The sequence below is a fragment of the Piliocolobus tephrosceles genome, chromosome 1 (genome assembly GCF_002776525.5).
Source record: "Piliocolobus tephrosceles isolate RC106 chromosome 1, ASM277652v3, whole genome shotgun sequence".
Lineage (NCBI taxonomy): Eukaryota > Metazoa > Chordata > Mammalia > Primates > Cercopithecidae > Piliocolobus > Piliocolobus tephrosceles.
The window spans coordinates 153,017,820-153,044,202 of NC_045434.1; the positions used below are offsets into that span (position 1 = coordinate 153,017,820).

The 26,383-nt window shown below is 34.3% G+C and overlaps 1 long non-coding RNA gene across 1 annotated transcript in view; it reads right to left on the reverse strand.

The window, feature by feature from the left end:
• Positions 1-26,383, reverse strand: part of LOC111539709 — a 120,938-nt gene that overhangs the window by 23,928 nt on the left and 70,627 nt on the right. The window lies entirely within an intron of this gene.

Consider the following 26,383-nt stretch of genomic DNA (forward strand, 5'->3'; position numbering starts at 1 on the left):
TAGTGTTTTTAAGGCAGCAGCAGAAACCCGAAATAGAAATCTTGATTATAAAATCACATGCAACACAAATATGTTACATCTCAGTTAAAACTGTGGTTCCCTCATACACAACTCCCACTTATTTGCCACTAATCTGACACAAAGACAGTTGCTTGTGTCCATCAAAATGTATCTGAATAATATGACAGTCTAGTTCTCTAATTATTTAGTGATTTCTTCAAATATACTTGATTATGATGAGTCAGAAATATAAAAGGCTTAAGAAATAAGTTTGACCTTCACACATACATAGGAATTGATTATTTGATATTATGTTTGTTATGAGGTAGTTCTGGGTTTCTCACAAATGCATACCAAAGGTCATGGTAACTAATATGGAACACTAATAATGTGCCTACTAGTTACGCTTTTATTCACATAATGTACTCACATATGGAGGCTGGATTAATTTGCTTAGGAGAAATTGAAATTAAATTGCCTTTCTTGATATTTAGTTTTCCTTTTCACAGTAGGATTCTAGTCTTGCTAGCTGAAAATACGGTGTCTGGCATTTAGTAATAACCTAGTAAAGGTTATGTTTTAGACATACAACTAATCAAGCTCTACACACTATAGCTTAGGAAAATAAAAACCGCAAGCCAAAGTAAATATAAACATACTCAGATAATCATTGCTTTTTCTAGGAGGAAACTGAGTTTCAGGGAGATCAAGTATCTTGCCCAGGATTGCATAGCTTTCAGAGATGAAATTTTGAGTCCAAGTCTGTCTGTGCTAAAAGTTCATGCTTGTCTCTTTGTCTTTTCCTCTTTGTCACAGTGCCTTCTAGAAACTGAGGTACCCTGTAAAGTATAAAACCTGGGAATTGAACACTGAACAAACACCTTTGGAAGGAATGTGTCCTGTGTTTTTTTAGTGGCCATGGTAGACTACAATGGTAGAAGGTTCTAGTCTCTTACAGAATAGGACATTGTTGCTTATTAATCAGTTACTATGGCTGCCTTCATTTTATGTACTATGAAGTTCCATTATACTTTTTCAATTCTTAATTATTCTGTGTCAATGTATTCAACTCTCAGAAATAAAAAAAAAAACATATAAAGGAGAATGAAAAAAGGCATCTAATACAATTGCTATCTTTTACTGAGTACATACTATGTGCCCCCAATAATTATATACCTAGAAAATTCTATTTAATAATTTCTATATCTAAGATATCACTTATTTTTGTTACTCAGGGTCTCATGGGAAGAGAAATTTTCCCTAAAAATCAGGAAAGTAACTAAGGTTGTGTGATTGCAAAAGGCTAATATAATAAAGTCATTGTACCTGGGTAGTTAATATATCTGAATATACCACCAGTAAACAAAGCATGGAAAGAGCCATGGACCAGTATTTACCAAATCTAGCCTAAGGATCTGTCAAAAAAAATCTTTCTAGTTTAAAACTTCAGAGATTCTGATTAATTAGTTGTATCAGGCATGATTTCAGCATGAATCAAAAGAATTAATTGAAAGAGAATATGAAGAGAGTATTGTTAAAACCAAATTAATGCAAAAAAAAGTATGATCAAGAAAATGCCACAACTTTAATGAAGTGTCAGGCACAGCCATACTGGAACCTGAAGGAAAAGAAAAAATCATTAATAATGATCCTATTTTTGCTCAAAATTTTGATATTGTATTCAACATAGATTTTTTTGCATTAATTTTAGATTTAATAAATTACTGCATTAAAATATTACCAATCTTGATTACTGAGATTTATGGCACATTTTGTTCCTTTAAATTTTGTGCTTGTGGCAAGAGCCTGAGGTTCTTCATTCCACCCTGTCCCATAGAACATGTGACATCAAACATGAGCCACTTAACTAACTGCTTGGCTCCAGAATTTATGCCACAACTTTACCGCTTATCAACCTCATGGCCTTGAATTATTTTGTTTATTTATTTCATAATTTATCGTAAAAATCTTATAATGAGAATTAAATGAAATAAACGTCATGAAACAGTACGATGTTCAGAACAAAGTAAATTCTTAACAATTATAAGTTAGTATTTATGTCTAGAGTTCTAATTTTATTTGATTAATTGAGGAAATAAAATTCTTCATTTTATAATATTATATACAGATAAAGTGTTTGTTTAGAATTGTAAATAGTAACAGTGGCATCAGGAAAAATATCTGTTTGAAAATCTCTGTTTGAAAACCCCTGCCTTCTAAGAGGTCTAATTCCGAAGTAGTTCTATCCAACAGTAACAGAAATAAAATGATAGGAATATTCTAAAATATATACTGTCTGATATGGTAATCACCAGCCATGTGATTTAACTTGTAGCTAGCATAATCAAGGAACCAACAATTTTAATATAATTTAATTTTAATTCACTTAAATTTAAATAGCCACATGTGGATAGTAGCTACTTTATTGGATACCACAGATACAGGTCCCTGAGAATATGAATTTACTATTTTTCTTCCATGCAGAAAAGGAGAATCAGTGTGAAAGTACTTACTGAAAGACTTGTCACAAAAACGGGTGTCCAGTCAAGGCTCTTTCCCCTCACTCAAACTTGAAGAACTCAGCTTTACTCATCACTCCAGTTTTTGATAATTTTTCCACATACATTACATCAAAGGTTGCAGTTTTTACAGTGGTCTACAAAGTGGGAGGTGCATAATGAGGAATGGGCAAGATGATCCACTGAGGGCAGGAAGAAAATATAGTTATAGTACCTGATATTTATTTTTAATATAAATATGAGGAGGAAATTAAGGTTTATAATATTCAATAAATGGGCTAACCATGACACCCTTACTCTTTCAAATCTTCCCTGCAAAGCAGAAGAACTCCACAAGTTGGAGATGTTGATAATGGTGTTCTCACTGGATGACTTCAATATTGTAGCATATCATAGTTGGAATTTATGAGATGTTATCATATTGTTAATTACATGAAAAATAAAGAATTTAAAAACATCTCTTTCAGGTAAAAGTGATGTTTCAAGAATAAATTAGAGATTTTTTTCAAGATGGCTGACTAGACAATTGCATGCTGAATACAGTATCCAAAAGGAAACATGGGAGCTCAACAGGTAAGTGATGGGAAACAGCAAAAACTAGGAAGGAGAAGAAAGGCAGATGTTTTACTAGGATAGACCAGGAATTGTGAGTGACTTCCCAGAACGAGAGAGCATGAGTAACAGTATTTCAGATCTCCACTTTCCCCCTGGAGAATTTTACAATTCAGGTCTTGGGAGAGTGCCTTGACCTCCAAAGCTCTAAATATAACTTAAGTAGTGAGAGACTGAGAAGAAATTGCTTCAGGAAGGGGACACATTCTGGATCTCACATACTTTCTGAAGCCTAAGCAGCTACAGCAAGATGTCATTCTTGATCCTAGTTTTGAATAGACTATGCACAGACCTGGGAACCAGTGACAGCAGTCCAAGGAGTTAGGGAAACTTGGGCTGCTTCTTGCTGAATTAGTGCAAAAGTAGGGGGTGGGATTATGCAACCAAGACTGAGAAGCAAGGATGGTGTGGGATTTAGCTACTGTCACTGGATGTTGGAACCACCCCCAAAATTGAGCAGGACAAGATACCGTGGAGGCTTGGCCTTGAGTTGGGTGAAGGATCCTATGGCAATGAGTTGTGGGCTAGGAGTGAATTGCTGCATGTGAAGGAATAGCTAGGTCAGTTGTGACAGTTAGGATTCGGAAGCAAGCCCTGCTGGGATTGAGGCATGAGAAGGATGTAAGTCCCTTACCTGCCAGTAAAGGCTGTTGCTTCTGGGCCTGATCCCACCCACTATGGGAGAACGTAAGTGCAGTGGCATCTGCCTCTCACCCAAGCATTCTATCAGAAGCCTTAGACCACCATACCCCTACCTGTCATGGATGGTGCATGCACTTGCCACTGGGGTGGGGGCTGAGTGCAAGCCTGCTCAGTCAGACTCTACCCAGCTTCACCCCCATGTGGAACAGAAAACAGAATGTGGGATCCAGAGTCCTGGAGGATGCACAACCCAATTCACCACATGAAACACCTGAACACTCCTTCCATGGTACTAGGGTTGGGCATAAACATCCTACCACTATGGCCTCTGCTGCCTCCTACCTGCAAGCACTACCTGCTGGTCTGGAGGCCAGCCTGCAAAATCCATTGCAACCACTGCCAAGCACATAGCATTTGAAACCAAGAAAAGCCTCTCAACACCACTACCACTGTTGCCATACTATGCTAGTCGTCCAGGGGCTTGAGATCCTGCTCATCCACCTGGTACACTGCTACTACAACTCACATTTGAGAAAGCCACCCAGAGGCACAAGAATTAGCCTGTCTGGCATACTGTCTGGCATACCAATCTCCAGGACAACTTCACCACAGCCTCCACAAATAACTGTACTCTATCACACTGAGGAAACTACAGATACCAATAATGCTGTTTATAGTCAAAGAAATCATACAGAATCTTCACTACTACATGCACACAGAAGCAAATTCTACTTAACCAACATTATAGTAGCATCTTCAAGAAAAAGCTTTCACCACAGTGAAAGGATATTTTAAAAGAGGAAGAAGCAATATTTACACCAGATGTGCAGAAATCAAGTTAAAGACATGGGAAACATAAAAAAGCAAGGTAATACAGTACCCTCAAAGAAACACAATAATTATCAAGCAATAAATATTAATCCAAAAGAAATTATCTAAATCCTAAAGTATTTAAAAATTGATTTTGAAAGAAGCTAAATGAGATGCAAGATAAATCCAAAAACCAATATAAAAATCTCAGAAAAATAATTCAAAATATGACTGAGAAATTCATGAAGGACATAGATATCTTAAAAAAATAAAATAAGACAACAAAAAAGTCAGAAATTTCTATATAACTAAAGATTTTATTGAAGGAAATACAAAACATATTCAAAAGTTTCAACAATAGACTAGAACAAACAGAAGGAAGAATTTCAGAATTTGAACACAGGTCTTTTGAAATAATTCAATTAGATAAAAACAAAGAAGAAAGAATTAAAAGACTAAATAAAGTACTTGAGATGTCTGGGACAATATAGAGTGACAGAATTTATGGATTATTTGTATCCTTGAGATTGAAATGACATTGAAAGGTTTAGAAAACCTATTTAATGAAATAACAGATGAAAACTTCCCAAATCTAGCAAGAGATCTAGGTATCTAGATATAGAAGGCTCAATAATCTCCAGGAAAATACAATGCATAAAGGATTTTGCATTGTCACATTATAATCAGACTGTCTAAAGGCAAAGTGTAAGAGAAAATTCTGAAAACATCATAGGAAAACCACCTAGTTAAAAGTAAAGGAAATCTCATCAGACTAACAGTAGATGTTTCAAAAGAAGCCTTACAGGCCAGGAGAAAATACAATACTATATTCAAAGTGCTGACAAAAAAAAAAAAAGAAACAAAAACAAAAACAAAACTGGCAGCCAAGAATTCTATATCCAGCAAAATTAACCTACATAAATGAAGGAGAAATAAAGCCTTTTCCAGACAAGCAAATGCTAAGGAAATTTGTCTCCAGTAAACCAGTCCTACAGGAATAGCTTAAGGGATTCCTTAACGAGGAAACGAAAGCACAATTTTTACCATCATGAAAACACACAAGAGTATCAACCTCACTGGTGAACCAATTAAACAATAGAGAAAAAGAAAGGAATCAAATGGCATCGCCACAGAATCCCACCAACCACAATGAAAAACAATCAGAGGAAAAGGGAAAAAAAAATGAAACAACTAGAAAACAATTAACAATATGACAGAAACAAAACCTTACATATATACATTTACCTTGAACACAAATGGATTAGATGGTCCAGTTAAAAAGATAGATTGACTGAATGGGTTAAAAAAACCACCCAATTATATTCTCCTTACAAGAAACTCACCTTACCAGTAAAGACACATATCAGCTGAAAGTAAGGGAATGACAAAGGATACTCCATACAAACTGAAACCAAAAGCAAGCAGGAGCTATACTTTTACCGGATAAAACAGACTTAAAAACAGTAAAAAAGAAAAAGAAGGAAATTATATAATGATAAAGGAGTAGGTTTGGCAAAAGGAAATGAAATCACAATTCTAAATATATATGTACCTAATTGTGGAGCACCCAGATTCATAAAACAAATATTACTAGACCTAAAAAGAGAGATAGAAATACAGTAATAATGGGAGCCTTCAACACCCCACTCACAGCATTAGACATATCATCTAGACAAAAAAAAAAAAACAACCAAAAATACTGAATTTAAGTTGGACTTTAGACAAAATGGACATTATAGACATTTACAGAATATTCTACCCAATAACTGCACAATATACATTCTTTTCAACAGCACATGGAACCTTCTCCAAAACAGACTATAGATTAGGCCACAAAACAGTTCTCAGCACATTTTCTAAAAATCAAAATTATATCAAGTGTCTTCTTAGGCCATAGTGGAACCGAACTAGAAATCAATACCAAGAAAAACTTTGGACCCTATAAAAGTATGTGAATTAAACACTGGGTCAGCGAAGAAATTAAGACAGGAATCAAACATTTTTTTGAAACAAGTGAAAATAAAATGACAACATACCCAAATTTGTAGGAGACAACAAAAACAATGTTAAGAAGGAAGTTTATAGCATTAAATGCCTACCTCGAAAAAATAGAAAGACTACAAATTAATCTAATGATGCATCTCAAGAAATTAGAAAAGCAAGAACCAATAAAATCCCAATTTATCAGAACAAGAGAAACAAAGCTCAAAGCAGAACTAAATGAAATACAGACTAAGAAAACAATACAAAGAATCGAGGAAACAAAAAGTTGGTCCTATGAAAGAAAAACAAAATTGATAAACTGATAGCTAAACTAAGATAAGAAGAGAGAACATCCAAACAAGTTCAGAATGAAAAAGGAGACATTACAACTGATACCACAGAAATACAAAAGATTATCATAAATTGTTATGAATATTTGTATGCTTACAAATTAGAAAACCTAGAGAAAATGAATAAATACATGAGCACAAAATCTACCAAGATTGAGCCATGAAGAGATATAAAACCTAAACAGCCCAATAATGAGGAGTAGCAAGATTGAAACTGTAATAATAGTTTTTAAAAACTCCCAAGAAAAAAAATCCCAGGACCAATAAAATCACAGACAAGTACTACCAAATATACAAAGAAGAACGAATATCAATTCTCCAGAAACTGCTCCAAAAAATCAGGAAGGAATTTTTTCTACAAAGCCAATATTATTCTGATACCAAAACCAGACAAAGACACAACAAAAATCAAAACTACAGAGCAATATGCCTGATGAACACTGATGCAAAACTTCATAACAAAGTACCAGCAAACTGAATCCAACAGCACATCAAAAAGATAATACACCATAATCAAATGGTATTTATCTCAGGGACGTAAGAATGGTTTACATATGCAAATCAATAAATGTGCTACATCACACAAACAGAATCAAAGGCAAAATACCATGTGATCATCTTAACAGACACACAAAAAGCATTTGATAAAATTCATCATTCCTTCATGATAAAAACCCTCAATATAGCAGACAGAGAAGGAACATATCTCAAAATAACAAAGGCTGTATAAGCTGAGGAAAAGTTGAAAGTATTTCTCCTAAGAACTGGAACAAGACAAGGATGCCCACTTTCACCATGCCTATTCAACATATTACTGGAAGTCCTAACCAGAGCAATCAGGCGAGAAAAAGAAATAAAAGACATACAAATTGGAAAAGAAGATGACAAACTGTTCTTCATTGCTGATGATATTTTCTTATGTCTATAAAAACCTAGTCTCCTCCAAAACCCTCTTAGATGTGATAAATTAATTCAGTAAATTTGCCGGATACAAAGGTAAAGCACAAAAATCAGTAACATTTCTATACACCAATAATGATGTAACTGAGCAAGAAATCAAGAAGGCAATTCTACTTACAAAGCAACAACAACAAAAATAACTGAGAATAAATTTAACCAAGGAGGTGAAAGATCTCTACAATAAAAATTACAACATGCTGTTGAAAGAAATTGTAGATGACACAAACAAATGGAAAAAAGTTTCATAATCATGAAACACAAAAATAAATATTGTTAAAAGGACCGTACTTCCCAATCTACAGATTCAATGCCATCCTTATCAAAGTACCAATGTCATTTTTCACATGTAGATCAATTGAACATAACAGAGAGCTTAGAAACAAAGTTATATATTTAAAGCCAACTCGTCCTTGACAAAGTCAACAAGAAAAGACATTAGGGAAAAGATACTGTTTTCAATAAATGGTGCTGGGAAAACTGAATTGTCATATGCAGAATAATAAAACCATAGCCCATCTCACCACATACAAAATTCAAATCAAGATGGATTAAAAACTTGAATGTAAGTCTCAAAATTATAGAAATACTAGAAGAAAACCTAGGGAAAACTCTTCCGGACATTGGTCCAGACAAAGAAGTTATGAATAAGGCCTCAAAAGCACAGGCATGATAAACAAAAATATACAAATGAGACGTAAACTACAAAACTTCTGCACAGCAAAAGAAACAATCAACAGAATAAAGAGACAACAAGCAGAATGAGAGAAAATATTGGCAAACTATGGATCTGACAGTGGACTAACATCCAGAATATATAAGGAACTCAAACAATTCCACATTAAGAAAACAAATGATCTCATTTAAAAATGGGCAAAGGATATGAACAGACATTTCTCAAAAGAAGACATACAAATAGCCAAAAGGTATATAAAAATATGCTCAACATTACTAATTGCTAGGGAAATGCAAATCAAAACCACAATGAGACCTTATCTTACCTGAGTCAGAACGGCTATTTTTTTTTTTTTTTTTTTTTTTTTTTTTTTGAGATGGAGTCTTGCTCTGTCGCCCAGGCTGGAGTGCAGTGGCCGGATCTCGGCTCACTGCAAGCTCTGCCTCCCGGGTTTACCGCCATTCTCCTGCCTCAACTTCCCGAGTAACTGGGACAACAGGCCCCCGCCACCTCGCCCGGCTAGTGTTTTTCTATTTTTTAGTAGAGACGGGGTTTCACTGTGTTAGCCAGGATGGTCTCGCTTTCCTGACCTCGTGATCCACCCGTCTCGGCCTCCCAAGTGCTGGGATTACAGGCTTGAGCCACCGCGCCCGGCCAGAATGGTCATTATTAAAAGAACAGAAAATAACAGATGTCATTGAGGAGGTGAATAAAAGGAAACTCGCACACATTGTTGGAATGTAAATTGGTACACTGTCATGGAAAACAGTATGGATATTTCTCAAAGAAATAAAAATAGAACTACCATGTATTTCTTCCAGTAATCCCACTACCGGATGTTTATCCAAAAGAAAAGAAATCAATATATCAAAAAGATAGCTTCACTAATACGTTTATCACAGCACTATTCATAATAGCAAAGATATAAAATCATCGTAAGTATCCATCACTGGATGAAAGGGTAAATACAATGTAGACTATATACACAATAGAACACTCTTCAGTCATAAAGAAAAAGAATGAAATTATGTCTTTTGCAGCAACATAAGTGGAACTGGAAGTCATTGTTTTAAGAGAAACAGACCAGTCACAGAAAGTCAAACATCACATCTTCTAACTCATAATTGGGTGGTATTAAAAAATGTATACTCATAAATGTAGAGAATGGAACCATAGACAATATAGACTCAGAAGGCAGAGCACATGGGAAGGAGGTAGATGATGAAAAATTAGTTAATGCGTACAATGGGTATCTATTAGTATTATCATTTGGGTAATGGATACCCTAAAACCCTGACTTGACAAGTACACAGTCTATGCATGTAACAACATTGCACATGTACCTATAAATTTGTACAAATTAAAAAAAATTAGAAAATAATCATAGTTTGAAAGAAACTCTTACTGTGGAGAGATAAAAAAAAAAAAAAAAAAAAAAAAAAAAATGTTTAAAATTATTTCCTTTCTTGGGTAAATAAAAAAAAAAAAAAAAAAAAAAAAAAAGATGCTTAGAATTGTTTCCATTCCTAGGTGTATTACTGCCAAAAATGCTGTATATCATTCCTAAAAACATTCATATCTGGAGTCTATATCATCTCAGAAATATACATTTTTTAATCTTCCCAAAATCTTTGGAGTGGTTTGAATCCTATATTTAAAATATAAAAATGTAGTATTTTGCAGTTAGGTTGATAAACAATCAATTGAATCAGAGAAGAATAAATTTTATGAGATGAAATTTAACATAAATTTTGCATAATTGGTAAATGAATTTAAATTTTTGTGTAATTTTTTAAGTACAGTCAATAATACCTTTTTACAATTTGGATTTTTTTTTTCAGTTATGACAGTCAAAAATCAGGAATTTAAAAAAGAAGCCAAAATTAGACCTTTTTATTGCTATGTCACAAAATGCTAAAGCAATATTAAAAATAAAGGAGGCATATTTAATTACATTGCTTTTCCAAAAGAATAATATACGTATATATTGTTAATACTGTTTTAGCAAGAGTAAAAACGATTTTACGTTTTTTTTGTTTGTTTGTTCATTTTGAGCCTGTCACCCAGGCTGGAGTGCAGTGGCGCAATCTCGGCTCACTTCAACCTCTGCCTCCCGGATTCAAGCAATTCGCCTGCCTCAGCCTCCTGAATAGCTGGGATTACAGACGTGCGCCATCACGCCCGGCTACATTTTGTATTTTTAGTAGTGACGGGTTTCACCGTGTTGGCCAGGCTGACCTGGTGAACCGTCGGCCTCAGCCTCCCAAAGTGCTGGGATTACAGGCGTGAGCCACCGCACCAGGTCAGATTTTACATTGTTAATAGCATGTTATGTCATTCTTTTAGTCTGTTTGTATATATAATACATTAGTACAATAACACATGGTAGTTTGCTTTAGATATAAATAAACATCCATATATTGGCAAAGTGCAATTAATTTACTGTGAGCTATGAAAAATTTTAAATGTTTGGTTGATTAATTTCCTAGTATACTCTGTATGTCTTTACTTCCTAATTATATTTAGAAAGAGATTTGGAACATATATTTTTTAACTTCCCAATATTTGCCTTTAAAATATTAACATCGAAAATAATAGGTGATAATAACCATTACTATTGCCTATTGAATGCTATGCCAGAAATTATATGGGTGCTTTGCAGTATAGTTTAAAATTCTCAGAAAGGCTTTGTTTAAACCTCACAGCATATCTATAAGGCAGACAATATTATCCTTTTATGACATAGAAAGAAACAGACCCAAGGAGCTAAACAAGTTTTTCAAGTTTACAAAGCTAGTATGTGACAAAATTGTGATCTAAATACATTTCTTTCTGGCTCTCAGTAATAATATTTCTGATAAATAATTATAGTAATAATCATGTCTATGACTGATTGAGTTTTTATTATATGACAGTATTCTAAGTGCTTTATCTTATATGATAATCCTTATAAGGCTGGTCATGGTGGCTCATGCCTGTAATCCTATAACTTTAGGGTGACCGAGGTAGGTAGATTGCTTGAACCCTGGAGTTCAAGAACAGCCTGGACAACATGGCAAAACCATGTCTCTACAATACATTTTTAAACATTAGCCAGGCATAGTGGTGAGTGCCTATAGTCCTAGCTACTTGGGAGGCTGAGGTGGGAGGATCGCTTGAGCCCTGGACGTTGAGGCTGCAGTGAGCCAAGATCGTGCCAGTGCACTCAAGCCTGGGTGATAGGGTGAAACCCTGTCTCAAAAAAAAAAAAAATCCTCATAAGAATTTTATGAAGTAGATACTATTATAATTCTCCTATACAGAGTATAATAAGTACAGTTTAATATATAATTGATGTTACAAGTAAAAGCTGGTAATTAGTGAAGCCAGTATTTAAATCCTGGTGTCCATGCTCTTCAGTACCCCATGCTGTCTCTTTACAATATGACATCCTTCTAACATTCACCACAATAATAGTATCATTGCTGACTTCATCATCTTAAGACCATTTCTAGGTTTTTATACTAACACATTATGTTTCCAAATAGTTAAGGTTAATAAATATCATAATGTTAGAGGTAAAAGTCAGACAAGATAAATTTAAAAGTTGAAAAACTTATCTACATAAGTTCTGGACTCCTTTACATATTTTAAGCCTAATTATTTTGTTTACTTACATAACTTAGCTTTAGAATTGTCTGACTTCTCCCCTTCTCTGAGAATGTCTGCTGGGTAGGAATGATGTGAAGGAGAATTTGTCTCATAATTAGATGATAGTGCTTAAGATACTCACTGCAAAATCTGTAACAAAATGATGAGCCCTTGTTGAAAGCAAAATTATTAAAATGTCACTTGTGAATTTTATGTCCCAGGCTTTCTACCTTGTGGCAACCTGGAATTCAAGCCACTATCAGAATATTTTGATTTGAACACCGTAGTGTATCTATTACAAAGTGCCCTAAAAATCTACCCTATGTAGCTATTATTAGCTATTGATGGAAATGTCTTCATAGTAAACGGGATATAAGATTCAGTACCAGGAAAATATATGTTCGGCTTGCCATGATGAAAATCCTTTTGTTAGGTCCTGAGGAATCCTAAGTTTAAACTGGCTTGTGCTTTTCCCCATAGTTTGTAGAAGACTCACCAGTACTGTATAGTTTCAATTCTATTGAAAGAAAAGTTAGTCTCAATTCACTGATTATGATGCTCTGTTGTATTAAGTCTCCTATTATGCTAAACCAGCTGGACACACTTGACTAACTCTGGAAGACAGTGGATGAATATGTTAGCTGTCTGGCCCAAATTCTAACTCTCCATCTGTGAGTTGGCTCCATTTGCTGATGCTCTACACAGGAGATTAATTTTTAAAAAGTTAGAAGAGTATTTATAAGGACAGTGGAAAGGGGAGCATAGAAAATAAAGATAGAGAAAGCATTTGGAAATAAATTTGTTATTATTCACTGGGATTTTCAAACTTAGACCTTTTTTTCTTTCCCTGAGAAATAACACAGGAGCTCTAGATAAAAGAGTTATAGGAAATGGATTTTAAATGCAGTTCAATTCAATTCAACAAATATCGATCCACCACTCTCCACTAGGAGTAAATCAAAATGGAGTGTTTTTCTTGAGTAATAGGGTATTTTTTAACAAAGTTACAGATTTAGTAACCTTGGCTATGACCTTTCAAACAAATCTCTGAAGAGAACCAAACATTAGGCATGTCCAGCACTTTCCCCACAGGTTCTCTCTCCATCCATTTAGCTACCAATCTATAATCTTATTTATAAAGGGCAATGAAACATAGATCATGAAGATAAGTATTCAAGTAGTTTGATGTTTTCTTCAAAGACAAAAATGTTTCTTGAGGAGAATTATATCATTGAGCAAAGGTAAAAACTATAACTTTAATCATATACTGAAATACTTCATGTACTTTACAAGCAATATTATTTTTAACTAATATTCTGACATAGGACAATGCTGTTATATATTAGATAACAGAAACACTATAAATAAACTTACTGCAGAGACCATTATGTGAACTTCTGATACAGGCAAAAGAGAATACAGATGTTCTTATTTCTAGAAATTTTCAATGTGAGCAAAAGCTTCATCACGCTTCCTTAAGATAATATTTCATAAAAATTTCAATAAGCGTCTATTGAGGACTACCTATACATCAACTGCAGCTTTTAACATTTAGCAAGAGGAGAAAATGCAAAAGCATATGATTACAATATTATGTGGTGAGTGTGATAATAAAGATAAGACTAGAGAAGGTGTTACCATGGCTGCCTACGGATAGTGTGTAAGGATAGCTGTGAGACAAGTCTTCAAAGCAGACTGGACTTAATGTACTTTTTAAAGAACGTACTTAGTTAATTTTTAAAATCAGATAAGAAAGAATACACGTTACTACAAGTATGTCCCTAACATTGCACTGGATATACTTATGTTAAAAATATTTGTGACGTATCTGAATTTTAAATTTAACCAGGCACTCTTTTATTTGCTACTGACCACCTTACTGTTAAGTCAAGCTTAGAAGTGGAATGTCATTGCTTCTACACAAATTTCATTGGCCACAAAAATCTACATGGCAGGGCCCAAAGTGTCAGGTACATTCAAGTCATGAAAAGGAGGGAATAAATATTTTGAATAACAATCAAATCTACCATAACTTGTCAAGCCTGTAAAAAGGATCAATATAACATAAATTAGATGTTTTAAATTTTTTTTCTGAAAAAAAAGGTTGCTTTATTTTACTCAATTTGAAAAATCTGTTTTTGTGAGCAATATAAAATTGTATTATAATAAGGTTCATAGGCCATAATGCAAAGTCAGTCTGAGTGGCTTTGTTCATATCTGTTACAGAAAAAGTAACATACAAATATTTCCGGATAATATATCAGTTAAATTTAAATACCCATTTCCTAAAGTAATAGTACTTTTAATTTCTCCATGCATAATTTTGTGCCAATTTGCATTAAAACAATTCTATGTTATCTGAATGTTTCTTTTTATTATTTCTAGCTACAGTGTTTCATCTCTGAATTAGGAGATTCACTCTAAGTACAGCTCCAAACATCTTTACACATTGGAAGTTTCTTAATAGCATATTTATTCTATGGACTATTTTATAAAATCAGATTGCACTCAACCATCTCTGGTAATTCTGATCCGGTAACAGTGTTGTTGCATTCTGGATAAATGGGTTATTTTCTCTTGCCCTAGTTTGGATATGATTTGTGCTTACTCAGTTCCAGCTATATCCTCTGGCATTGCATGGTTTTAAAATACAAGGTGAAGCATTATTGATACTACCTCACAGCAAAAATCATTCAGAAGCAAGTAAACAGTAAGCAAGAACACTGACAGTGTAGGTGTATATCTTGACTATTTCAGTGAGGAACTCATATTGTGAGAGGTCTGCAACCTTTGGAGGCACTGTATACATTGTTTACTCATTTATTCATTATTCATTCTACAGGCATTTCTTAAGTGTCTGTAACATAGTAGACAGTATACTAAATGCTGAGATGCAGGGTGAAAAGGACAGCAATCTTCTAAAATAATATAATAAATACTTTTTATAAGACAACATATCACACACTTTGCATACACTGCTTTATGTAATCTTCATTACAAACCAGATAAATTGAAAGTTTATTAGTCATTATACTGGTTAAGAAACTGAGGCTCATGACATCAGACTCATCAATGATCATAAAACTAGAGATCATGGAACCAGATTTTAAACTCCAATCTCTTTTTTCCCTCTATAAACCAGGCTTTATATACTAATTTTACTATATGGAAAGAAAAACTTCTAGGAATACAGAAGTCAGCATTATGTAGTGTTTGAGAACATGTACTTTGGAGTTAAATAAATGCAGGTTCAATTTTTTAACTAACACAGGTGAAATCCTGGGCAAGTGACTAAAAGTTATAATGTTAAATTTATTTACAAAGGGAGAAAAGGACAAAATAGCACTGATACCACAGGTTTCTTTACTAGCATTATGTTTGGAACACAACGCATAGACTCTATGTACTAAGTAAATCCTTGTGGAATAAATGTAGTAAAACATATTAAGCATTTTGCACACTCCTCCGAGCACACCATCAGTACTTAACAAATATTAAATTCCTGAAACTCCCCTGACTACTGGAGCTCTGATTTCTAGGTAAGTTCCTAATTCTTTTTCAAACATAGTTTTTTTCTTATGTTACCTATTTCTCTATTCTCTAATAAAGGCAATTTTCCACCCAGTAGTGGTTAGTACTCTTGAATTAACTTATCTAAATCAATGAAAATAATAGTGAGCCCCTACTTTATTGTGTTGTATGGGAAACATTGTTATCACTGATTTCATCATATCAGATTTAATCCACACAGCGATTCCAGGAGGACACTAGGTTTCATAGAGTTTAATGAGAGACAAGAAATACGAGCTTGGTTTTATACTCTCACTCCTTATCATAATCATCAAACTCAGTGATATTTCACAGAGCTATGAGTTTTATAAAATACCTGAATCTGCTTGTGTATATACAAGATACATAAAGATAATGAAAAGTAGATGATTGGTTTGGGTCAATTTCTTGTATCTGTATAATCATTCTGAATTGCCATAATTGTATTGTGGGCATATGTACTAAATTGTTAAGCATGCTCTGGCCTGAGAGAGTGATCAGTTTTAGAATAATTTTGTCTAGTATTCTGCTTCATCAAACCACTGCTTTATTCCCCAAGAAATCAGGCTACATTCTGCTTAAGGAAAATCTCTGGACACAGCTTTTGTAAACAGGTTGGTATGGTTTACCACCATTGCCTTGGAGGAAAGCAGAGAATAAACCTGACATTTTTGTTTGACCAAAAGGATGCTGTGCTATCTATCAATATAGAGAGTACAGGAGGGTGAAGTTATTTTTAACTTTAAACGTATGATTTTAAATAACACGAATCTGTCTAGGAGCTCCATTTTAAGTCAAATTAATTCCAAGATGTAATATAAGGTATAAGACAGTATAAAATGGCCTAGGACTCAGAGTAATTTGATTTGAATTCTACATCCTCCTTCTACCAGCTGTGTGAAATTGGGAATTTACTTGTAATCTCTTTTTTTCTCGTGTGTAAATAAGGATGATATTATCTCCTTTAAATGGCTGTAATAAGGTCGACACGATGTATGGAAAGTGCTCAGCACAGAGCATAGCATAGTACAGGATACCCAGCTAAAGATGTCTAGTATGCAATTTAATACATGACTCTGGAGCTCAGGGGCAAAGTTGGAGCTAGAGAAAGAGGTTTGAGAGAGTCCCCACTACACAGATAATAGCATATAAAAATGACATCACATTTGACAAAGGGGTAGTTTGAAGATCAGAGAGTTCAGTTGATCTGAAGAAGCCATTCAAATGAAAGCCTCGTTGCTAGTTATAACCTTAATGTTGAGTGTAGTTAATCATGATTTGAGTCCAGGTCTTATAACCAGAAAGAAAGTGAGAGCTCTGGAAACCCAGAATGACAAGCCAGTGATTGCGACTGTTCAATGGTGTGTCCATGCTGATTTAAAACTAAATAATCATCACTCCATTGGTGAGTCCGATGATGCTTTTATCACAGCAGGATAAATTCCTCTTGTCAAAATTGGCACCCATTATGCAAATGAAATTTGAAGGGTTCATTAGCTAAATGGTAATTGGAATAACTTGCATTAAAGAAATGATATACAAAATTTCTATCAAGCAAAATTACTTTATTTCCACAATAACCTTTAAAATGCTTCTCAGTGAATAATACATCAAAATTCTAAAATTATAGATATTTAATGGCTTCATAGCTGACATTCTGTTCATGATGCAGTTTTAAATTTGTTTATTTCCTGGCTATTTCTTTGGTTACTGCCTCCGGTACTAACAGGAAAGATATTGGCCATTATTTCAAGGTACAGCATTGTAATGACAGCTTATGGACATGTACAATCAACAAGGTTTGGAAAAAAAGTCAAAGCTTTCCTAATCGTCTCAGGTAGATCTATAAATACCTCATATGTGCTGCAATAATAACATCTATCACTGGCCTTGTTCATGCAATAAGTTTTGAAGTATTTCTTCTTCAATTTTTCTGGAAAAACGTTTGTATTGAATCGGCATTATTTTCCTAAAATGTTTGGTAGAATTTAACAGTGCAACCATCTGAGCTTTATGTGCAGAACATTTTAATTTGAAGTGAGACAGCATATGGTTAAGTCTGGCTTTTAAAATCTAATATAACAATCTCTATCTTTAAATTGATGCATTTAGATCATTTATATTGATCTTAACTATTGACATAGTTAAGTTTAAAGCTATCATCTTGCTATTTATTTTTTATTTATTTTCTCTTGTTTCCGTTTTTGCCTTTGGTTGAGTTCACTGAATATGTTTATGATTCTATTTTATTTCTGTTACTGTCTTATCAGTTATAAATCATTTTAGTTGTTGCATTAGAATTTATAGCATTCATCTTTAACTCACTTAGTAAACCTCCAAGTGATATTATTTTACTTCATGCATAGTATGAGTCTTAGAATAGTATACTTTTAAAAATAGACTTTATTTTTTAGCCAAGTTTTATGTTCATAGCATAATTGAGCAGAAATTACAAAGATTCCCCATATAACTCCTGTCCCCATGCATGCATAGCCTTCCCCATTATCAACATCCCCCACCAGAGAGGTTCATTTGTTAGAATTGATGAACCTATATTGATGCCTCACTATCACTGAAAGCCCATAGTTTACATTAGGTTTTACTCTTGGTGTTGTAAATTCTATGGGTCTGGACAATTGTATAATGACACGTGTCCATTTTTATAGTATCATACAGAGTAGCCTTCCTACACTAAAACTTCTTGGCTGGGGATGGTGGCTCACACTTGTAATCCCAGCACTTTGGGAGGCTGAGGCAGGTGGAGCACCTGAGGTCAGGAGTTTGAAACCAGTCTGGCCAACATGACAAAACCGCGTCTCTACTAAGAATACAAAAATTAGTCAGGCGTGGTGGCACACGCCTGTAGTCTCAGCTACTTGAGAGGCTGAGGCAGGAGAATAATTTGAACCCTGGAGGGAGAGGTTGCAGTGAGCCAAGATCATGCCACTGTGCTCCAGACTAGGCAACAGAGTGAGACTCTGTCTCAAAAAAAAAAAAAAGATATAAATTCTCTGTACTCCACTTGTTCACCCTTGTTTTCCTCAACCTCTAGACAACCATGACTTGTTTTAATGTCTCCATCATTTTCCCTCTCCTCAAATGTCATGTACTTAGACTCATATAGTATGTTGCCTTTTCAAATTGTCTTCTGTCGCTTAATAATATGCATATAAATTTTCTCTCTTTTTTCATGGCTTGAATAGCCATTTCTTTTGAGTGATGAATAATATTTTATTATATGCACCACAATTTATTTCTCTATTCACCTATTGAAGAATATCTTTGTTGTTTCCAAGTTTGGGCAATTATGAATAAAGTTGCTATAAACATTTATATGTTAATTTTTGTGTGGATGTAAGTTTTCAGCTTCTTTGGATAAATACCAAGGAGGGTGATTGGTGGATCATATATAGTAAGAGTATGTTTAGTTTTGTTAAAAACTGCCAGCCAAACTGTCTTTCATAGTGGCTATACCATTTTGCATTCCTACCAGCAATGAATGAGAGTTCCTGTTGCTCCATGTCCTTGTCAGCATTTGGTATATTTTTGTTTTTCCCCTGTTGACCTTAATGCCATACATTTTACCATTATATCTGTAATAAAATCTATAAGGTACTGTTATTTGTTTTGATTTTATATCTAATATCTTTTTATTATTATACTTTAAGTTCTGGGATACATGTGCAGATTGTGTAGGTTTGTTACATAGGTATACACGTGCCATGGTGGTTTGTTGCAACCATCAACCCATCATCTACATTAAGTATTTCTCATAATACTATCCCTCCCCTAGACCCCACCCTGGACAGGCCCTGGTGTGTGATGTTCCCCTCCCTGTGTCCATGTGTTCTCACTGTTCAACTTCCACTCATGAGTGAGAACATGTGGTATTTGGTTTTCTATTCCTGTGTTAGTTTGCTGGGAATGATGGTTTCCAGCTTCATCCATGTCCCTGCAAAAGACATGAAATCATTCTTTTTTATGGCTACATAGTATTACATGGTGTATATGTGCCACATTTTCTTTATCCAGTCTATCATTGATGGCATTTGGGTTGGTTCCAAGTCTTTGCTGTTGCGAACAGTGCCATGATAAACATACGTGTGCATGTGCCTTTATAGTAGAATGACTTATAATCCTTTGGGTATATACCCAATAATGGGATTGCTGGGTCGAATGGTATTTCTGGTTCTAGATCTTTCGGGAATCACCACACTGTCTTCCACAATGGTTGAACTAATTTACACTCCCACCAACAGTGTAAAAGCATTTCTATTTTTCCACATCCTCTACAACATCAGTTGTTTCCTGACTTTTTAATGATCACCATTCTAATTGGCATGAGATGGTATCTCATTGTGGTTTTGATTTGCATTTCTCTGATGACCAGTGATGATGATGAGCCTTTTTCATATGTTTGTTGGCTGTATAAATGTCTTCTTTTGACAAGTGTCTGTTCATATCCTTCACCCACTTTTTGATGGGGTTGGTTGTTTTTTTCTTGTAAATTTGTTTAAGTTCTTTGTAGATTCTGGATATCAGCCTTTTGTCAGATGCATAGATTGCAAAAATTTTCTCCCATTCTGTAGGTTGCCTGTTCACTCTGATGATAGTTTCTTTTGCTGTGTAAAAGAAGCTCTTAATATCATTTAAAGAGGAGTAATAATAAATAATATTGTATTTACCCACATGATTATCATTTCTAGTGCTCTTATGAGTGAGAACGTGAGGTGTTTGTGTAGAGCCATATTTCCATCTTCATTTTGTGTAGAGTCGTATTTCCATCTCCATTTTATTTTGTTCTGCCTGGAAGACGTTTTATTTATTTATTTATTTATTTATTTATTTATTTATTTATTTATTATAGTGTGAATTAACTGGTAATACATTATTTAAGCTTTTGTATGTATGTCTGACAGTGAGTTTATGTTATTTAGCCTTCACTTTTGAAATATATTTGTGCTGGGTATAGAATTCTAGGTTGACAGATTTTTTTCTTTCCATACTTTAAAGACTTAGCTATATTTTCTTCTCGTTCGTATTGCTGTCAAAAAGAAATCTGCTGTTATCCTTAAATTTGTTCTTCTGCATGAAATTCATCTTGTTTACCCTCTGGTTGGCATTAAATTTTTTTACTTCATCACAAACATTGAGTATTTTAATCATGATGTGCCTTGTTTTAGTTTTCCTCACAGTTTTTATGTTTGGGGTTCATATAGTTTCTTGTATTCACAGATTTACTTCTCCTTCCTCTACCTCGGGGACTCTGATAATCCATGTATTATGTTTCTTAAAGTTATTTCACAGCTCATTGATGTTGTTTTATTTATTTTGTCTTCTTTTGTCTTTTTGCTTCAGTTTGGATACTTTCTAATTATGTCTTCAAATTCACAATTTTTTCTTCTGCTACATCTAATATGTCTTTAATCTTATCTAGGTTATCATCTAGTACATTTTTAATCACCGTCATTGTAGTTTTAATCCTCATAATTCAGATTCTGACCTTTCTTACATCTTATGTATCTTTTCTTAACTTTTTGAACATATAGAATATGATTATAGTAACTAATTAAACATCTTTTTCTACTAATTCTAACATCTATTTCCATTCTGGATCCACCTCAACTTACTAATTATTCTCATTGTGAGTCATGTTTTTCTGCTTTTTCGGTATACCTGAAAATATTTTATTGGATGCTACACATATTGAATTTTACCTTGTTGAATGGTGAATATTTTTGTATTCCCAATTTAAGCTTTGTTGTGTTTAATTTAGTAATTTAGTTTTAAGTTGTTTAATACTTGAAAACAGTTTGATTCTTTCGGGTATGGATATTATGCTTTGCTAGGTGGGTTTTCAGCAATGCTCCAACTAGGGCTAATTATTTTTCACTCCTGAGAAAAGATCTTCTTGATTACTCCACCTAATATGCTGTAAATTAGTTTCTCCATTTAGGATGGTGGAAAGAAGCATGGCTCCCAACCCTGCATGAGTACAAAGGCAGTAATCCCTTTTTTCCCTAGCCTCAAGTTGTTTCTTCACATGCACACACTGATTATTACTCCACAAGTGAATAGTTGAGTGGTATCCTCTGCAAATCTCAAGGTTTTTTCTTTCTTTCTTTCTTTTTTCCTTCATGCAGCTCTCTGGTATTCTGTCATGTCACTTTGGTTTTCGTGATCTTGCTTCTCATCTTCTCAACTAAGGAAGTTGGTTGGTTTCTGCCTGAGTCTTCTCTCAGTGAGCTACAGCCTAGAAACTCTCTCAAGCTGCTAAGTTTGGGTAATTATAAGGCTTACCTCATTTGTTTCCTGTCTTTTATGGCTTATCATCTTTTGTACCTAATTCTAGTGTCTTGAAAACAAGCATTTCATATATTTGTCTGTCTTTTTTTTTGCATTTTTCTGCATTATCTTGGCATTGAGTGAAAATCAAAATTCTGAGATTGCATCATATTATATTTTAATTTAGCTATAAATACAGCATGTGAATTCATATTTTCCCCCAAAACAGCCTGTGCTCTTAACTATTATGCTATACCACAATATTGCAGATGCTACTGTGCTACTTTTAGAGAAAAAGAGAGTATCATCTTTTCTTCTACAGGGAATAGTAAAGATAAACACGGAGGTACTAAGCGAGAGGATGGAGAATTCACACCTCACTGAAGGAATAGAAAAAGTTGTCATCTGTAAGGAGAGGTGGGTGAAATAAAAGGAATGGAAGGCCAAAGCCTAGATCTGCCACTGAAGGGAGGGAGCCAGAAATCCAATGACGGATGAACAAGAGTATTGCCAAGCAAGTGTCCTCAGCCAAGTTGTGGTTGGAGAGCACAAGCATCTAGTAAGCCAAGCTTGATGGCTACATCTAACACTGTAGCCCAGAAGTAGGAACAGAGTAGAGAAAGCAAAATGTGAGGATAATGCAGGGCTTGCTACCGAAATGCCAAGAGATGGGCGTGTCAAAGCAAGGGTGTATATCAGCAAGCAATTGAGGTAACAGAATTCAGGTGTCTGGACTGGAAAAAAAAATCACATTCAACCATGAGAAGACTCATTTAATAATTTAAGAGAATAATATTTAGAAAATGTAAATATGATGGAAAAGAATTTTTGTCCCTAAAAAGAAGGATGGCAAGAGATGGCAAATTAAGTTAATTTTGTTTTTGGACAGTACTGAAGGAACTCAGGGATAGTATTTTATTCCGTTATTTGTGACAAATGGCCAATATGAAGTGGAAATTAAGATTAACAGAAAAAGAGGGTAATTGACCATTAGACCAAGTATCTGAAAGACAGTGAGTGCTTACAAAGAAATAATATTCTTGAGTCAAATGCCAGAGAACTCTAGTCAGGATGACACTAACAGAAGAGGGTTGATGTAGATGCATTAATATAATCTCCAATGCTGAAGAGCTGAGGGATGATGGTCAATCAGGTCATTGTGGTTCCACGCTAATATCACTACATATGATATTTCCAGCTCAATTATAGGTAACCATAAAGTCTTGCCTGGCAGGACTCATGGAAGGAAACTGCCCATCCTACACAAGTCTTGATGCACTGAAATTTTCTGAAAGGAGTTTCAGTCAAGGACTCAAGCCACTCCCACTTTCCCAGGTCAGCCATGCTCATGTACATATCTGCATTCTAGCCTAAGTGGCTTCATTCAAAATCTCTGCTCTGGGGGGCCTTGGCTGAGGTATTTTTCTCCACTTTAACTCAGTGCTTTTCCACTCCTCCTCTCCATCCCTGGACCACTGGTTCATAAAAAAGGCAGGATCCTTTTATTCAGATCTCTTGGGCAGTAAGACAACTCTCCCCAACCACCATCCCCTTACCATCTCTTTGTCTGCACTGATCCATCTGACCCTTACCTTCTGCTGTTCCACAGAGAAAAAAAGAAATGCTGGTGAGCCAGTGCCAATGTTTGCCTCTTGATTGCTATGCCACAGTCAGTGAGTAAAGGCTTGATTGTTACTTTAAATTTGGCTCATTGTCCTGATTGACCATCTCAACACCTGGTCCTTCAATGGCCAGGGACTAAAAAATTGATCATTTTCAAACTAAAATGAAAGTCCTTCAAGTTTCATATAAAACTTAAAATTATAAAGGCTTCTCTAGTTTCAGTGAATGAATGCTATATCTTCCTGGCACAAAACGTTACACATGAAGACTCTTCCCTCTGAGCTTCTGCAAAATGGACAAAAGGCCAGAAAACTAATTAGTAAGAATAGTCATGGAATTCTTAATATTCAATATATAATGTCACAATTATGTCAATTAAACAAAACTTGAGGCTGATTACTTAAAAACACTATGACAGAATATGTGACTGATATTAAAACTGTTCTTTGAAGATCAGATGCTTATTAATTTCCTGTAATTTACAGCACTGAATTCAGTGTGTTAACTATAGCAGTCACACAGTAAACATTTGTGATTTTCAACTAAATTAGATACTCAGGCTGGTGTATTGTTTTGTTTTGTTTTAAATTTGACCTTTCTCATTTTACACAACATTTAATCATCTGTATATATTTTTTGTCAAATACTTTATGATGTGTCTACTACATTTCAGCCACTTTACTAAGCATTAAGATACAAAGACGAAAAATACTGGTACCTGTCCTCAATGAAATACCAGTGTTTATGTAATGCTAGCTCTCTTATAAACAGCATCATTCAGTGTTGGTAAGAATAGTTTTTATAAAACTCTACTAAAATATTAAGCAGAAAATAAGAAACTTTTAAACATCAAATAGAGAGAAATGATGTTTAATGTTGTATAATAACAAAACATAGATTCATTTCTTAAAGTTTCCCAGAACATGGCAGAAAAGCAAATACATCTTCCTTAGTTTTTCTATGTTTGTACAAGATTTTCTCCACTCTGACTATTTTTCTCCCAGAATTGAAGCCTTGCCTTCAAAACATTACCTATTTGCGGCTTTAAGAATCAAAGTAAAAGGTCCTTTCCCTCCTTTCCTTTCTCTCTCTCTTCCTTTTCCTATGTCTACTTCCTTCCATTTTACTTCTATAATCATAAAGGATTTAGAAAGTGACTACCTGGGGAGAAAAAATAAATATTACATTTTTATCTCAATAAAAAAGGTGTGTTAAGAAATTTGTTAGGTAAACATTAGATCTAGATCTGCTTTTTTATGTGTGATGTAGTGAATTAACAACAGAAAAAGTGAAGTAAAAACATAAATTGTTTAAATTCACTAGGATTCCCTCTTAGAAATGCTTAATGATTTGCTTGATTCTAATTGCAGTACAAGAATAAGATGAGTGCCCAGATCTCAAATCAAAAGCAAAATCATCTAGATTTTTTAAGAACGCATTATGTTTCTTTTCTTTTGGCATTTTGGAGCTGAAAACAAAAATAATCCCATAGACAAGTAAAAAAAACTGACTAAAGCATTTTGAGATTGCCATGTATATATGCTTGCCATATCATATAGACAGTACTTACTTCAGAGAGAATTCTTTTTTTTAACCAAAAGAAAAATCTGTAGTTAAAATGGATACTAAGGAAGAAACAACTTTTGACCAACAGTTATTGCAGTTATCTTACAATGTAAGAAAAGAATATATTCATGTTAAATATTTTTGGGCTAAAATCTAGGTTAAATTCACAGCTCTACATTCAGGGATAATAAAAGCAAAGCCATCCTTTCTAGATAATAGAATTTGCTCATTCTTTTTTCATTCTTCCTTCCCTTCCCCTCTCCCTTCCTCTCTTTCATTCTTTCTTCCCTTTTTTATCTATATTTTCTCCCAGCATCCCACCAAAATGATGTTTGAGGAAAAACACATTTGAGGCAGACGTGGCTCTCAATTATTTCTTTTAAAAAAGTTTTGTCTTATTATATAAATCTTATCCCTACCACTTATATCTCAGGCTTCAAGGATGAGATTTTAAAAAAGCACAGGCTTCAAGGATGCTGATGATCTTTGTCCTCATATTACCAGTAGTATAAAACAGAGCACTTAGATTTGAAGTCTAATGAAAAAACACTACTCAGGAACAGAAGTTTGCCCCATGCAAAATAACCCAAATGGTGGTTCTCAAGAGCAAAGAACACAACCGTCCAGTGGTTACCAACTTTATGCCTTGTGTAACAATCCACAGGTTTGCCATATTGGAGTGTCACTTGTATTGTTAATATTCTTTTAACTTAAATTATTTGCTTATTGGTTTAAATAAATTTATTCTAAAGAAAAATGATATCTTAGCTCTAATTAAAGAGAAATCTTAAAATAAAATGACAAAAATAAAAATCATAATATAAAATTCTAATGATATTGTTGTGTACCTCAAATATATAGAATGATGCCTCTCCCTTTTGTAAACATACTTGTATTAGAGAGGAGCTTAAGGTATAGGAGAATCAAGCTGAAGTATTCTCCTTGATAATACTTCGGAGGTTTCGAAGAGAAGTGAAAAGAGCTTGCCCATCGTATGATGCTCTGCCATTTAATACCATCTCAATCTACTTCCTAAAACCATTATCTAAACCACAGCTAACACTTTGCGATGCACTAACTTAGTAATTTTCTTCCTGCACATACTAGCAAATGCTTGATACATACGTGTTAAATATCTGCTGAGTCGAACTTGGACTGATTATCTCTTTAGTTCCTTTATT